General features: G+C 38.4%; 1 protein-coding gene across 3 annotated transcripts in view; it reads left to right on the top strand.

Moving 5' to 3' along the window:
• Window positions 1-15,597, top strand: part of MACROD2 (mono-ADP ribosylhydrolase 2) — a 905,745-nt gene that overhangs the window by 727,042 nt on the left and 163,106 nt on the right. The window lies entirely within an intron of this gene.

Here is a 15,597-nt window from a genome sequence, read left to right as displayed (position 1 = left end):
GCTCTGTAAGTACTATTTATTACAGCATATGAATCAAATATAGAGATTTTTGAAGGATAAAGTATCATTATTTTTGTTGTCCTGAATTTATCGAGGTGGTGGACAAGGGGCATTTTTTTTTCTGATGCATGAATCTTCATAATAAATTAACTGTGCTACTTTTTGCATTTTTACATTGTTTGTCATGAGAGAGAGATATCTTGCTTTCTTCCCCTTCCCAAAGGGCTATTGGTTTTTGTTGAGAAGGGTCTGGGATCACAGTGAACATGAGTCTGTTTCTAACACTTCAGCTGCTTTTAGTTTTTAAAGCTGGACACTGGTCAGCTATATCTAAAGGTTTTCCATCTTTGGGAAGATGGTTTTGCACTCTTTACAGCAGTTATCAGTTATATCAGTTTTGCTCTGCTAGATATAAAATATGACCTGAAATGCTGCTCTCTCCTGGTTCACTGTAAACAGTGTATTTTAGAGCTGTCAGGTCCATGTATTTATGCTCCTATCCATGCTCTTTTATTTATCTTTATGACAAACCTTTGAAGTTCTAGCTCATAAATCAGGAATGCAGCAACTGGTTTTGAAAAGTACAAATCTCAGCAATTTTATTGGTTCCATAATTTACCCAATCTTTTGGTTAATGCCAACAAAACTGCCTAACTCTGGATGTTTTCTAAGTCAGCTGATGCATCCCAAATATAAATCTGTCTTACAAAGATCAGTGGTAAAATACCTTAAATGCCAAAGGTCCGCTCATTATTTGTATAATTGAACTATTAATTTGTCCCAAGCTTCTAGAGTGGTCAAAGTGAAAAGCACGGTATCGGTACCATCCCCAAAGTTTGATGTTGACTGAGTTTTTTATATATATGCTTAAAACATTAGAGGCCTCACAAATCATTTAAACTAAGTTAGGAGAAGTGAATGCTGAACAGGTGCTTTAATAGCTCACTGTAAAGCATGTCGTTTAAAATACACCTTCTGTTATCTGCTACATTGACCTTCAGGGCACATTGCAAAGGCTCATTTCTTTTCAGGGCCACAAGTGGTAAGTAGATGTGTCTGCAGACTGGAAGAGGAGGATGCGAGTCTTTTGTCTGTACCTGTACATGGTGCTCTTTCACAAACACTTCAACACTGCTTAGCTTTATGCATGCTATTAGTCACAGGGCCTGGAATTAAGCACAAGTGTTTCTGGAAGCAGCATCTGAATTGTTGTTGCAGTTTATATGCATGCTTTTAGATGGTTATGATGCATACGTGTAAGCGCTGGAGTAAAATCAATTAAGGAGGTAAACTTTCATTTCCTGCTTCATGGTAAACTTGAGGAAAAACTATGCTTCTCTATGACTTTAAAGCTGTGAAAGAAAGAACAGCCAGCAGATAACTGTGAAGACATAGAAATACACTGTAAAAGGCTCTTTTTTTTTTTTTTTTTTTTTTTTTTTAAGCAACATGCGAAGAAACCATTGTAGCCAACTCAAATTGTGCTCTGTGGTGGCAATATTTTCAGTGATTGAGGTCTGATGTCTGGTGGTTAAGAATGTGATGTCTATAGCAATACTGTCTGTAGCAATACACAAATCTGTTGTGTTTGAATGAAAATTAACCCAGGGCTTAATTTTCTGTCCATCTTCAATTGTGTATGACCTGGAAAGGATCCAGTGTGTCCGCTGGCTTTGTAAATGAACAATCGGTTTCTGGTGTTCTTGATTGAGCAGACACAAGATCAGCTAGAGGTATCAAACCCTAGAGAGTACATAGTATGGTTTGTTTGGGGGTTTTTTGAGACGGTTTTCGTGGTGGCAAAGGCTCCCACCGTCAGTGCTCTCACCTGTTGCATTTTTTCCCCAGAAACTGCTGTGTTTTCAGCCCTGGCAGGGGAGGGCAAAGTGATTAGGTAGCTTTGAGCTTAGGGTAAAGTACAGTAAAATATTGAAGTATTCTCTGAAGTACAGGACTAGAGCTACAAATACATGGGTATCTGAACTGTTCTGGCATGGGCTGCTTAATCTTGTAGCTGCTTCCCTAGGTGAGGTGGTAAAGGAGCTGCCCAAGATGGACATCCCTTAGGGCCACAGTTATCTGCTGAAATTATGGGCTCCTCCAACAGTCTCAGCTTCTGCCAACCTGTAAATGTGCCTGGGCATGGAAAGAATGGTGAAAAGCTACTAACACTGGCAAGTTTTGCATCATTAACCATCCAAAATCTTGGGAGGAGAGCTGAAGCTAAGATAATTGCCAGATGCCCTTGGGGATTGGAATATCACTTGAAAGACTTATGCTGATTTATTACTTAATAATTTTCCAACTTTTTCCTGATGTTTCTTCCTTGTCCACATACCAGCAGAATTCTCTGTGTTTTAAAGCCTGCAATTCAGTAAAGCAACCCTACAATTCAGTAAAGTAGTACTACCTATAAAGATTGCTCAAGGGAGGTTATCAATTTTTCCCACATTTCTGGGTGGGGACATGGGTGGTGGTATTTAACTTTTAAGGAGGAATCTGTGGATGATTGAAAATGGCTCTTTTTGCTTCTGACTGCACCTGGAACAACCAGAGATAATGGCAATTAATGGTGGTTGTATACTTGTGTACAGTAAATCACTATTACGCCAAGCTTTTTATCTGCATTTTTATTAACAAGAAAACAACGCAGTATTATTTTCGTGAAGTTCTGAAAACCATAGGAACAGAGATTGCCATCTGGACCAAACTAGTAGTCCAGTTTATCTCACTCACATTCCTGACAGCTGCAGAACCTGAAATTAAAGATTGTTTTTCTTTGTAAGCGTGGTGACATCAATGCAAACTAATCACTCTCTCCCTAATTTTTGCTAATATTCAGTGTTTCTCAGTGCTGCTTTCCTGCAGGTGGTGTAGCCAGGACCTGGTTTGTCTCAGTGGCAATGACAAGAGTTTTTGTGTGCCATTTCAGTATAATATCAACAATTTGTACTAACAACCTCCTAGGGGAGGGCTGAAGATTGCTGTGAATTTTTGTTATGATGAAATAAAAAAATGGATGATTAGACAGAGAGCTGCAACTAGTATTACTCAGTCAACAGTTTCACCCTGAGAAATCATTGCAGACATTATCTGCTCTTGCACTTCAACATTGCAACAAGAGTTTGGTCTTTAAGTACAAATAGTGGCCTTGAGGCATGTTGAGGCCACTTATATACTGCCTTTCTATGTTGCAGCTTTTGAGGATTTTTTTGAGAGTTGTAATACTAATTCCTAGTGCTGCAGTTGAGTCAAATATATTGTCTTGACATGCAGTCAGGATGAATTTCAGAAACAGATATGTTAGTGACTTGGGAGTGTTTAAGTATCAAAGTTTTAATGGGTTTTCTTCATTTTACAGATTTAATCACCACATAGTAGGCATGTCATTGATTTTTAAGCATATCTCATTATTGACTCCAACTGGGAGTTCATTTTAAAAATCAATGGCATGGTATGGCCATGTGTCTTTCTACTGTTTTCTGCAATTTGTGCAGGGCCGTGGATTGGTCATTGGATTGTATTAATTCTATGAAGTGGCCATGGATACAGTTTATATGGAAAACACTCTGCTGCCTGAAGTTGATTCATAATTTTTAAGTATCTGAAAGAGAGAAAAAAATGTAACTGGAGGTGAATTTACTAAAGTGCTTGTTGATAGATGTGGCAGATTGAGAGAAGTGAAACGGCTTTGCTACTGCTGCCATTTAGCTGACAGGAGGGCGTTTGTGAAATGGGTGCAGAGTTCATCCTTTACCCTCGGCAATCTACTGTTAACTTCGGTGCACAAAGGGTCAGTGGGACCTTAGTGCAATTTTAGGATCTCAGCGAAAGCCCTTTTGATCTCATTTCACCATCATTTATCATTCTCTCTAGAGCTGCACTATATGTATTTTCCCCTGATTTCCCCATATGTGGGTGTCTGCCACGATTTCTGGCACCAGCAGAGATTTTAGAGATGGAAGGGGAGAAAAAAAAAAAACAAAACACTGAGTTTACTTACTTCAAAGTTATGCTTACCATTTTGGGTAGTGAATTGAGAGAACAAAGCAGAATTTAATTTTTGTGTGTCTGTAGCTTTGCTTGGACCTATAAAATATAGATACAGAGATTGATGTCAATGAAGTGTTGAGTAAGAGAAAAAATTTTGATAAAATCATTTTGGGTAGGGGATGGTTTGGTACAAAATAGCCAAGCAAAGGAGTTTGATGATGGATGATTAGAAGCAGAGAGAGAGAGATTTATCCATAGGGCAGGAGGAGGAAATGGTTGGATGTAGGAAATGGTGTGGAGGATTAACTGCAGTTTGAAGAAAGGGAGGAGAGGGAAGATAACTGACAATAGTTTGCAACGATGATTTGTATCACGACAATAGTGTTTCCAACCAATGTTTCCCACCCTGAGGTTTCCAGAGTATAATGACTGGAAATGATGCCTTTACTTTGTTTTAAATAAAGATGGGTAAATACAAAAAAATACAAAATAATCAGAAAATCATCTGGAATTGATACAGTGAATTTTTTTTGCAGGCATGTAAATGTACTAGTTTTGTTGGGGGCAGGGTCAGAAATAGGCAAGATTAATAAAATCTCATTCTGCGTGATTTGTGCAGACTGATTAGATCAATGACAGAGGGGAAGGTTGTCTGTTTTGGGGTTTTGACATTTTAGCAACAAAAAGTATGTTATTTTATCAGCTTGGCATTCCCAACAGTTACTACAGTATCTTATAGTCTGGTTTAGGGAGCAACATAAGATTTGGTTGTATCATGTACAGCGTAACACTTTGGGATTCATAAAAATTTATTGACTAGATCTTCTGTATTCATATGGGACAAGATTCAAGAACATATAGGTAAGATATATAGTGTTGCTAGTAGCAACACAGTAAAAGGAGTTGTCTAAACTCTGCTACCTGTCCATAAGATGTCTGCTTTACCTGTAACAAATTTGTAAGAAACTGCAAGTGCCTATCTGACATTTACTGTTTGCAGTCCAAGGACTGATGCCTCATTAATTCCTCCTGGGACTTCACTGTCCATGACAGTTTTGAGTTACTGTAAACAATATGCTGAAAAATTTGCTTGTCGTATTTTACTGTCAGAAACCTTTCTTCTGTAGCCTTTCCTGTTTACGTTATAGAGGTGTGTAGCGGAGGGCTTACTGGCACTTGTATCTAGCTAAGTTTTCAGAAGAGATCATTATTTTATAATAAGCACATCTAAAATGAAAGGTATTAAATTTTGCAAACTCTGTCATTGCCAACTGTTCTAAATTCTGGTGCTTATTCACATTATTCATCTTATTTAAAGCCATAAGTCAGGGCTTTCTTGTCATCATCTTGATGCCCTATTACTAACTTATTGCGTCTTTCCTTCTAAAAGTGACCAGTAGAGACAATAATTAGTGGGTTTTGGAGTGTAATAATAAAACTCGTTAATGAACAGTTTATCCACAATATTTTAAGTGATAGCTTGTATAATATTTAGAAGTCACTGGCTTTGCTTGCCTTGAAAACTAGTATTGAATTTGTTTGAACACCATGGATAAATATTAGCTAGAATGCCAAGAATAAATGAATGGTTTTGTCCATGATTTTTCAGGCGGGAGTGATGCTGCAGCACAGATACTTAATCTCCTTTTAGCATTTATCATAAAGTGCAGAGCTTCTTGGAGGGTAATTTTGTATTGTAATTGTTGACAAGAGACTTAAGTTGTTTTAGTGCATACATAACTTGGGAATGAATTGTTCAAATGGTTTGGGGGGAGTATGCTACCCAGGATTTAAGAAATTATAACATCTGGAATACCTGTTTCACAACTTTTATTGCAACACTTAAATATTTTGGGTGCCTTTAGATAGGGCATATGCAGCACAGACAAGACAGCATGAACTAAGAAAGACTTCAGTCACTGGGAGAATTCTTTATACGAATAGTCCCTCTATTGTGAGGGACTTTTATTTGCCTGAAAGCTGTTTTATTCTAATGGACTTTTCTGCTCAAGGGTGTAAAGAGGGTAGGATTGGGAATGTGAATTTATAGATCGCTAGCAGCTCTCTACTGCCTTGTGGTGTGGACCTGCTCACCTAGGCCCTTTTTTTAGCGGGTGTGGTGGTCGAGAGCAAGGACCTGCCCTGAGCTCTCCAGCAGATGCCTTCTCTGCAAGGGATTATCCCATCTGGGTACAGGCTGCTGAAAGAGACTTCAGGTGCCTAAAATCAGCTATTGTGAATACTCAGCTCCTGAGATCCTACTACCTGTGTAGATTCAGGTACTTCCAATGCTTGACCTGTTCTCAAACACATTAAGCTACACCCGTGAAAGATCCTAGCTGTGGAGACAGAAAATAGCCGTAGTGAGATTGGTGTGAAATAGCGTGTTGTAAACTACTGTCCTAACTCATTTTCTGCTAGCTTTCCTGTAGAGAGCAGGCCTAATTTAAAACATCTAGAAACCTGACAATGACATACTACACTTACTACTGCAATGGTAGTATGCATAAGTTGTAGTGATAATTTTTTTAATAACTTTGTAACTAATTATTTTAAGCAATGTTTTTGTTAGGTGTGTAAATTGAGTAAATTGTTGGCAGGTTTTTTTTCATTTGTATAGTGTAACACAGCCTGATGAAAGCCCCTTTCTCAGGTGCAGCAATGTTGGAAAGAGAATTGCCAAGAGCTACAATTGAAGAACCAGCAGGTTTCCTAGTGGAAAAAGATATATGTATATATACTTGGGAATTCAGGTGGCTCTCAGGAACCATTACCTTGCCTGGCTACCCAAGCTCTTGGTTTTGAACACAGGCCAGAATATAATTAGCTGAAATTAATGTGAGGGTGGTGTTAGAATCAAGGAGAGCAGCTAAAGAGAGAAGAGAAGGGAGGCTGCCCCTCCCCAGTGGAACCAATGGTTTGGTGATAGTGTTAGGCACGTGCATCTCTGAAGGCTATGAAAATGTGGAGCAATTGCTTGTATATATAGTGGGTCTTTCTATTTTGAACATATAACCTCTTCAGGGCTTTCTGGCTCAGAAGGAACCATTACATCTCATCTAAATGCTAGCACTGGAATTAGGTCTGACCTTCCTTTGGGCCGGAAGTCTTCTCTTGTGTCTTTCCACATCTGCTGCAATTTGGCCTTACTTTAGCCTACTCTGTTTTCCAAATGGATTACATATGGGGCACACACATAATGTGGTCTCTCAGATCCAGCCCTTTCCCCTTATATTTTCAGCTTATGCCCCTCAACGCATGACATTTTCTTCATCATTTGCTTTCTGCAGACCTGATATTTATTCTATATAGCCCTGTCCCTGATGACCATAATACCAGAAAGAAACTTTTCACTTTAAATTGTTTATAGACACAAAGCTAAAATGCTGAAGTGGATTTGTGACCCTTTCTGTGTAAAGCAATCTGTAGAATGGCATGATGATTTTGAAAAACTCAGTCATCTCCGTGGGTATCGGTAATACAAAAAGCACATTTAATAAGTTTTTCAGGAGCCACTTTATTACCTTATCATTGTTCCTAGTGGTAGCTTACTGTAATGGACTGAGCATATAAAACACCCCCGGGAACTCCCGTGATTAAATTGAATTTCTGATAACATGTTGCACTGTGAACTTAAGAGAATCATTTAAAGCCCACCTGCGAACCTTTGCTTCCATATTGGAGCAGCTATTTCAGAGAATTAGTACTGAAACAATGGGATGACTCTGGTGAGCAAATGCTTACAGCCTGGACCTTGATCTGTCTCTGCTTGCTTCTATAAAAAGAAATGGGATACTTACTTGTCTCACAAATTATTGGGAGGATCGGCTGTTTGATATTTAAGATCTGTTAAAACACAATTTTTCATGGAAGAAGAACAAGGGAAAAGGCTAATTACAATAGCTGCTCTTTTTGAAAGATAAAGTAAGCATGCATCTTTTCTGTCACTTCTGGGGTTTGTGGTTTTTTCATTTTGCATTTTATTCTTTGGCCAATTTATGTATGGCAGCATATCTTTAGAATTAAGTATGCATATTTTCAAATTCACCAGCCAAATATATAAAAATACAAAGGCAATGGGATGAAGCACACATTTTTGCGTTTTTCTGGCTTGATGCCCTACTAATTGTGAGAAGCAGAGAATGACACACTGAAGGCAGGTCGCTGTGTGAGGCAGAGTCCGCTTTGTGCCTGGAGGGGACAACTACATACAGTGAAGTCTGCTTTGCGCTCTGTTTTGGGTTTTTTTTGGTTTTTTTTTTTTCCCTGGCATAACTTATTCATCTGATACTGAAAATCTGATCCAGAACATTTTACAAACAAACCCTAGAGGCTGCATATATGCTAAAATAGCACTTTATATTTTGTTTACATCCCTTGCAGAAGATTGGTATGATATAAATTACTGGTTGAGAGATCCTATTTCTGTACTTGCTTTAAACACATTCTCATTTTAACTTCCTAGTTCTGGAATCTTAAAAAAAAAAAAAAAAAAAAAAGAGAGGCCTTAGAAAATTTTGAGCAGAAATAACCGTGGCTTTATATTGCTGCCTTTTGCCCAAGCAGACACAGTTTACAGCGCTCACCCTTAGGAGACAGGCTAAGATCTGTATGCAGATTTTGCTGGCTGAACTTGTGACACAAGCTGAAAAAATTCAAGCATCTATTAGTTACTGAAGGTGCCACACCTTTACATTGACAACCCCACATCCTTTCAGACTTTTGCTTTTTATCGGCCTTGTTGATGTTGAGCTCTTGCCAGGTGTGTTTTGTGATTAATGTGTTTGTCCCATTGAAGTAGGGAATAAACTTGAACATACCAGCTGCTCTATCTGTAACAGTGCTTCAAGCAGAAAGCACAGTATTAGTAAATATTGAGTCCTAGCTGGTCTTCAGAAATGGCACTTAATCCTGAGACTCGGATCTGAATTTCCCTTTAGTCTGGAGGGGTGTCGTGGTTTAACCCCAACCAGCAACAAAGCACCACGTAGCTGCTCATTCCCCGCCTCCAGCCCCAGTGGGATGGGGGAGAGAATTGGAAGGAAAAAGGTAAAACTTGTGGGCTGAGATAAGAACAGTTTAATAGAACAGAAAGGAAGAAACTAATAATAACAACAACAATGATAAAATGACAATAATAATAAAAGGATTGGAATATCCAAAACAAGTGATGCACAATGCAATTGCTCACCACTCGCTGACCAATGCCCAGTTAGTTCCTGAGCAGTGATCCCCCCAGTCAACTCCCCCCAGTTTATATACTGGGCATGATGTCATATGGTATGGCATATTCCTTTGGCCAGTTTGGGTCAGCTGCCCTGACTGTGTCCCCTCCTGACTTCTTGTGCCCCTCCAGCCTTCTCGCTGGCTGGGCACGAGAAGCTGAAAAATCCTTGACTTAGTCTAAACTCTACTTAGCAACAACTGAAAACATCAGCGTTATCGACATTCTTCTCATACTGAATCCAAGACATAACACTATACCAGCTACTAGAAAGAAAAATAACTCTATCCCAGCCAAAACCAGGACAAGGGGCAAGAAAAACGACAGCTTTGGGATTTGTCGTTTCACATGAGAGTGAGCTGCTCTAAAGGAGCCCCATTAAAGCATGCACCTTCATGTGTTGTATGATTTTATCTCATTGTAGTCTTCTCACAAGAAATGGTAGGTGGGTGTGCACACTCTTTTACACAGTTATTGAGGCTTATACATGCCACAATGCAATGAAGTATAGCTCAGCTGAAAAAAAAGTGAAGAATTGGGATTCTTGGTGACTCAGAACTGTTCTTAAAGCTAGGTTCAAGTTCATGCAACTAATATAGTTGTTACTGAGTAATGTGCATATTAAAGCAGCTGGCAATTCAGAAACGTGTGTCTGGGCAATAAGCAAACATAAAGGCAGATCACAAAGGCCTGTGAAGGCCCTCACGAAGGTGTCTAGTGAATCCTCTTGATCTGAGTCAGTGCTGAGCATCCTTATATCTTTGGGAGATGTCTAACCTGTATCTTGAAACAGCCCTCCAACAATGTGGATTCTGCTATTTGTTTAGGTTGCTCTGTTCCAATGCTTAACTGAATGTACAGTGGGGTAATTTGATCTAGTACCTTAAATTTATGTTGCTGCAAGTTCAACTGATAAGATCTCATTTCCCCAGACCAGATTCATGGAGCATATGATGATCACTGTCCACTCAACCACGTTTGAGTGTGTTGCTGGAGCATGTTCCTCAGTCACCTTTTTGTAGGCTGAACACGCACACGCATACACACACTTCTCTAAGCCTTTCTAAAAGCACATTTCTAAACCTTTCATCTGTGTTCTTCTCTGGACTGTTACCGGTCTGCCTGGTGTTATCTTTTTTTTGTACTCCACCTGAGATCTCATCACTGTTGGACTAGTGATAGCAATGGACTAATTCCTCTGGGGTATTAAAAATGGCACTCCTGTTAGTGCATTCGTAGAATGATGTTTTTCATCCTTTGTAGCAAATTTTGCATCACATTGTTTATTCATTGATCCTGTGATGATGTTAAATTCCTCAAATCCTGTTTTCATAGTCTGGCACTGACCACTTGTATTTATGACTTGTGTGTTGTAGGTGAAATGCTTCTCACTTGTCTTTGATCTTAGACTGCTTCTCCAATTCAACAAGATTTGTTTTCTAACTTCAGCCTCAAAAGTAATTGCCCTTGCTCTCAGTTTTTTTCACCAGCCGATTTTATATGTGTGTTCATTCCATCATTAATGGTATCAACAATCAAGCATCAGAGCCCAGAACAGAGCCTCTGGAGCCTGTGTTGATATGTTTTCTAGTTTTGCCAGAGAATCACTGGTAATTGTCCCTGAGAGCAGTTTTTCAGGTAGTCCTGCACTTGTTCTGTTGTGGTTTCATGTTAACCTATGTTTCTGTGGTTTGCTTAGGAGCATGTCGTGTGGAATATGTCAGGAGCATGACTGAAGTTAAGGTAGATCCCATGTGATGCTTTCTCTTTAGCCCACTGTAGACAACTATAGGAAATTAGGTTGATTTGACAGCATTTGTTTTTAGCAGCTCTGTGCTGGCCATCCTCAGGTATTTTGTTATCCTCTAGATGTTTTTTTTCTAGATTAGAACCTTTCTTATTTCTTTTATTGCTCTATAATTTCCTAAATCCTCATTCTATTGTTTCTTCCCTTCCTTGCTTCCTACCTGTCCTTTGGGATTTCTGTCATCATCCATGAATTCTTCAGGAGAATGGTCAATATTCCCCTGGACTCCCTGGAGCTATTTCATCAGGCTCCACTGACAATTCTTTTACCTAAATATGTTCAAATGTACTCTTTCTCAGATTTTTCATCCCTTTGTTGATGAAATCAATTATGTTAAGGGTTTGATCACAATGGAATGTGTTTGTGAATAGTGAAGCAAAAAGGCATTGAATGCATCAATCGTCTCCATTTGTCCATTACTTTAACATTTATAAGTAAAGGACCTTTCCTTTCCTTCATATTTATTGCTCCTTATGTATTTACAAGCTCTTTTCTTACTGTATCTTTTCTTGCAGCATTTTATATGCTCACACCAGAATGTTGTAAAATCACTGTCAGGCTAATAACCCATTAGTTCAGTAACTGTAACCAAACAGTAACTGTTGCTTATTCTGCATGATAGTCAGGAAAATCTGAAATAGATACGTAGAAGATGCTCTCTACCTCTCTGTTATTTGTTGGCTTGGTGTTTTTTCTGGCCTACAAGTATGCTAGAAAACACATGCAAAACAAATGCACAAGAAAAGAAGGGAAATACGTCTCTAGACTTGCAAGTTTGGCAGTGTTACTCTGTGGAAAACTCTGCTTGGATCAAGCTCTGCATGTTTTGAGGGTGGTCATCAGCTGTGCTCGTATGTACTCCCATGAAGACCTGGAGCATGTGTGTTTTTCTCTGTGGCCTTTCAGATGTTTACTTCTCTGGGCCACTGTTTCCACCCTTGCTTTGGGTTCATCACCTCTTCAGTTTGCCAATTTGCTACTTGTTACAGGGAAGTCATCTCCATTTTATTTAGGAAGGGGATTTTGACTTTGTTTTTCTCCCATCTCCTCTTTGTTTTTCTCCATGTAAGGGGAAACATTTGGCCTGTTGTCAGAAAGTGACATTAGAAAAGTCCTTAAAAAGAAGGTGGTAAGAGAAGTGCATATGGCAAAAAACTATATATATTGTGGACAGTACAGAATGTCTGCTCTGTTGAAATCCAAACTGTCAGGCTGTGTGGGTGGTCAGAGATGAAAGGGTGATCCGATAGCAGAGAAAGGATAAAAGATAAGTGTAAATGACAGTTGAGCCTTTAACTATATTTAAAGTGGAAACCCTGTGTTCCTAAGTGTTGAATGTAGGAGAGGGCAGATCCATATAGGGGTGAACTGGTGAAGCTGCATCAGCTTTCGTGGCACTCTTTTCTGAAAATCTGGCAATACCTTGGAGTTTTATACATTAAATCCATTGAGCTTTGCTTTCATTATGTAGAAAAAAACCCGAATAGAATCTTACGATGGAACTGTCTTCATCACAGGAACTAACTTACAGACTGGACAAAATCAGTGATATAAAAATGTAGCCTATGCATGAATAAAAGGATATAATTTTGTTATATAAGCTATTAAGTAATGCTGGTGTCAGTTCTGTTTTTAATTTGAAAAGAGAAAGAAGGACTTTGAATATGTAATTAACTTCTTCAAATTGCCTGTGAAACTATGACCAATCATAATTAATTTTATTTTGAAAATTGCATCCATGGACTTCTGTGCATTGAATAACATCATAGATGTTACACAAAAATAAAATTTTCAAAATATTGTTTTCAATGGAGAAGGTAACAAAAGGAGTCCTGTAAATCTTTTCATGTGGGGTGTGTAGAAACATAACAGGCAAAGTTTTACTTCCTGACTACGTTATGTGTGTTTTGCAGGTTTTAGTCCTAGTGATTCTTATCTTTAAAAAAAAAAAAAAAAAAGTTTCTAACCTTCTTTTAGCTCTAGCAGATGTGTACATCAAAAGTTTATAGGGAAAAATATTTTCCCAAAAAATGAGATCTTGTGAAGTAGTAAGAATTTTTATTGTGTCTCTTTATGCAGAAAGCATTTGTTTTCTAAACACTCTGGGCATATAAACATTAAAGAAGTAATGCTGTATATTCACAACATGATGTGTCTATCACTTCTCTTTGTCAGAATTTCTCCCCAAGTGATACTTGCAATTGTAGAGTTCCTAATAGTTTACCCAGCTTTATACTTCTGATGGCATCCTGGAGCAGTGATTTAATGTTCTGCCGGGACTACTTTCAATGTTTGGATTCTTGAATGCTGGAACATTACTCTTGGTTTATTTGCACTGCAGTTGTTTCACCTTCCCTTATTATTTCTTCCTTCCATCACAGGGAAAATAGAGTATAATTCTCCTAAGAATTAGAAGGGGGCAGGGGGAAATCTTGTTTTCTTGTCAGAGATGCGTAGATTATAAGGCTGGAGAAGAGGATTGTGATGAACTCATAGGCCTTCAGGAAGAGACAAGATTCGGAAGTACTCTGACTTTAATGGCTTTTCTTAATTTTGAACTGGAATTCATCTTAGAAAATCCATCACTGTTTGGTAAGGTCACTAAAGTTCTGGTTATATTGCTGTTAACTTTTGCACCTTACTTCCAGCCTGAATTTAGTTAACTTCTTTTTTTTTTTTTTTTTTTTTTTTTTTTTTACACATTTTCTTTAATCTGCAAGGTTAAAGACTCTGTAATGTTGCATTAGGAGCTCATGCTTGGTTGATTATAGAGTCAGAATCAGAGTAATTCAGATTGGAAAGGAGCTCTGGAGACATGCTGTCCAAGTTCCTGGCTCAAAGCTCTGCTCTGAGCTGTGTCCAATTGCGTTTTTAATCTCTCCAAGGATCAAGAACGCATGTTATAGACCATTTATCCAAACCACACCACAAGAATTTGGCTACAGGATACCATAGCAAGTGACAGTGATGAAAACTTTGCTGAAATGAAGGTCACAAATATCTGCTAGTCCTCCTTTGTCCTCTGAGTCATAGAAAGCATCCAGGTTTGTCAGGCAAGATTTGTCCTTGGTGCCTTCCTGATGGTTTCTCCAGTCCCCTTCATGTGCTTGGAGATGCCTTTGGGAGGATTTGCTCCATGATTTCCCCAGGAACTGAGGTGAGGCTGACTGGCCTGTAGTTTTTTGTATCTTCCTCTCCCTTCTTGCACATGGGCACAATTGTCATAAGTTTTTGAAGATGATGTTGCAGTAGCATCAGGTGGCTGCCCAGCACCCTTAGTCATTGTGACCAGCGTGTCCTTTTCACTTGCTGCTTTCTGGGTTAAAGTCCTTACTCCTTAAATATGGCCTTTATTCTTTGTTTCTGGATTTATGTTCAGTAGCAGTAGGGTAGAGGTTTGGTCCTTTTTGGCCTCTACTTGGAAAACATCCAATTCAATTTCAAAATGTGTCAGTTAGCAGATCTTTCATGTATTTAATGTATTACATTGAATTTGTAGTGTTCTTATTTCTTAAACGAAATATTACACATGTTGCATACCTCAGGGAAGTTTATCTTCTCAGCACCTTTAACTTTATTAACCCTATAGTGTGTAATGTCATCAGCACATATCTTAAGTTAGATTGACAAGACCATGAACACTTTTGATTGATATAGTCCTTCTTTAATTACTTACTTGAAAAGGCTGTGTTCCATAAGTTTGCCCAGGACTGATTTCAGGTGACAGGTCTCTACCTACTTACTTCACTAAGTAGGTACTACAAAAGTAGGTTTGCTACAAAAAGCAAACTCTTTTTGCTATATTAGCATGTTTACTTTCTTCGAAACCTCTTGAATTTTCCTTAGTGTTCAAAGAGTTACTCAAAATTGATGTTGATGGTAAAAATTGCTCCTTGAAAATTACTCTTTGAAGGTGTTGGCCTGAAGCTTATGCAGGCCTGCTGCTTTAAAAAGGTCTAACTTTAGAAGCTTCTCTTTAGCATCACTCTCGGTTACTTTTAGAATGAAAGATAAATGTCGTCATCATGAAATGGTATGACTTTATCTTCTGCCTTATTTTCCAGACACAGGAGAGAGAAATTTACTGAATGCTTGTACCCTTTTACATCAGTACTGACAACTAATCATTTTCATTTGCTAATAAACAAGCAAAATTGCTGTGACTCATTTTGTTCCTAAAAGTTTTTTAAAAAAACCCTTTTATTACTCGGATCTCCAATAATTGCCAATTTCTTCTGTCTCCTCTTACTTTTCCTTTAATTTCTACTCACAGTGCATCATCACCTGTTAAGTGCCTTACTGATATATCATGTAACAGATGTAGTAGAATTTATTTATATGTGTATCTCCACACATGTTCACATTGCAGGTTGATGCAGGGCCTGTACATATCTGTAGACTGAATCTTTTTTTTTTTCCTTTGTGTTTTTAATGTCCACCCCCTTTTTTCACTGTTTAAGCCATTCTGAGTATGTGTGCCTGTTTGTTCATGGAGGGCTGTTTTCTCTCTTCCTTGTGCCATTTTTTTTTTCTGTGTATAGATAGCCTTTCATGATTGTGAGTTATGAGGCAG

The sequence above is a fragment of the Aquila chrysaetos genome, chromosome 8 (assembly GCF_900496995.4).
Source record: "Aquila chrysaetos chrysaetos chromosome 8, bAquChr1.4, whole genome shotgun sequence".
NCBI classification, from domain to species: domain Eukaryota; kingdom Metazoa; phylum Chordata; class Aves; order Accipitriformes; family Accipitridae; genus Aquila; species Aquila chrysaetos.
This window is presented reverse-complemented; position numbering and strand designations above follow the sequence as displayed.